This window comes from Suricata suricatta, chromosome 7 (genome assembly GCF_006229205.1).
Source record: "Suricata suricatta isolate VVHF042 chromosome 7, meerkat_22Aug2017_6uvM2_HiC, whole genome shotgun sequence".
Classification (NCBI taxonomy): domain Eukaryota; kingdom Metazoa; phylum Chordata; class Mammalia; order Carnivora; family Herpestidae; genus Suricata; species Suricata suricatta.
Window position 1 is genome coordinate 29,762,542 of NC_043706.1, and position 2,137 is coordinate 29,764,678.

Below are 2,137 nucleotides of genomic sequence, written 5' to 3' on the forward strand. Positions count from 1 at the left end.
TCCCGCCGCCGCCGCCATCGCCGCTTGCGCGGGGGGCTGAGCCGGCGCGCGGCCGCCCCGGGTCACGTGGGCGGGGGAGGGAGGACTAGGAGGAGCCTTAAAGGAGCCACTACGCGCCTTCTGGCCATTTTCCCCCCGAGAGCAGCCTTGGAAATGGCAGAGGCTGTTCTAAGCTGGGGCTGCAGGGGAGAATTGCTGCCATTCCTGGTGTCAGCTCAGCGGGGAACGGAAGGTGAGGCACACCTGGGGCAGGTGTGGCTTCTCCATCCCCAGCCTGGTTTTAGGTAACGAAAAGAACATCTGACCCTACTGGCTCTCGGCCGCGGCTGTCTTTCCAATCTGGCCCGCGTATGCTTCTCCCGCCTCTGGGTGCTTTCGTTTCTGGGGCGCCAGATAGAAAGCTCGGGCTCAATTTTGGCCTCGCTTCTCTAATGAGTAAGAAGGGGGCAGTGGGGACGCGCGTACACCTTTACTTACTCTAGACTGCTTCTAGCATGCTGCTTCATGTCCCTGGAACAGCGTCCCCTATTTTGAAAACTTCTGTTTATGCCATACATATTACGCCACCATATGCACTAGGAATCTAGGTAAGACCCCAGAGGCCCGACAGTCATTACTGCCTGATGATCCTTTTTTTTTTTTTTTTTTTTTTTTTTTTGCCAAACACCTTACAAACATAGGCACTACTTGGGTCATAACCCAGATGACAGTATGAATGATATTACACCAAGATATATAACCTTGATAGCATTATTTAGGGTACCATCCCTTTACATATTACATTCTGGTCAAAGTTTGGAAAAAAAACGTATGATTTCACATGCAGTATTTGATAGAAGCAGGTGGTTGGGGTATTGGGCACCTGAGGCCAATTCTAGGCCTTCTGGGAACTGTAGTTCTCTTTGCTTAAGAACTATTCCAGAGCTTTGTGGGAATTGTAGTCTTCCCATACCCTAATCCAAACAGTGATTTTTGTTTTGTTTTAGCTTTCCCGAGGACACGAACTCTTCCCTAAGATCATAGATGCCCAAATGCTGGCTCCTGCTTAAAATTTTGGTGGACACAATGATCACACATATAGCGCATCCATAGTGCTGATACCAAATTCTTCCAATAGAGGGGGAGATCGTGTATCGTATCACCCCTGCTAATCATGGAACAGAAGTGTGAGGTATCTGCCAGGTGCTGAGGTTGTAGAATTGGGAGGGTCCCTAGCCAGAGAAGCCCACTTGCACAATCCCCTTGTCAAGTCTCCTTCACACATGGGAACTGCAGGCATTGTGCAGAGTGTAGAGCAAATGGCATGAGAGGGAGAGGCTGTCTAGGGTGGGATAGTCATACGGAGTTGCCAGACAGAGTATAAAGAAAAAATTAAGTGGTTTTGTTTTTTTTTTATTTTGTGGAAAACAAAAGCAGAAAAACTAAAACCCCAAACTCCAGAAAAAATCCTAAAAAATACGTTTTGTTTTCTTTAAAAATACTGTATAAGTCTCTACTCCTCTCCCTCCCCCCAACACCCCTCCTTGTAGCCTTTCATCTAAGTGCCCAACCCCCCACCCCCACCATTCATCCTTCTTGCTATGGTCCCCCACTTCTGTGTATCTACCCAGAACGCTCCCCTCCATGTTCTCTTACCTGGCACCTGACATGGTTTTCCCTAGTTTTAGTGAGTCTTTACCCATAGTCCCATTCCCCAGCATGCAAGAACTGTCTCCCCACTTCCTTTTCTGGAATTCAATAATCCTTTCCCCCTACCACTCCCTCTCCCAAGGATCTATTCTATGCAGGAGCACTTAAGCAGCTTCCTCCAAATTCCCTCCCAATTCCCACCCACCCACCCCCCCCCATCTCAAGATATATCAGAACCTCTCCCTGGGAAGCCTTAACCAGGAATAAAATCATTTTTGTCTTTTTTTCTTCTCATTCCATAAGACCCTTTCCCTCCCTCCACATATCCATGCACCTCTAAGAGAAGAAAATCTTCCTCTCGGAGCCCACATTCCCTTGGCCTTCTCAAAGAACCCTCTCCCTCTTCATTCTTTTTTTCTGAAAAGGCAGGGGTCTTCTCTCCAAGGAATCTTCAGCCCCTCCCTCAGGATATATCTGCTCAGGTTTCCCACTGTACCTGCCTGTCCCC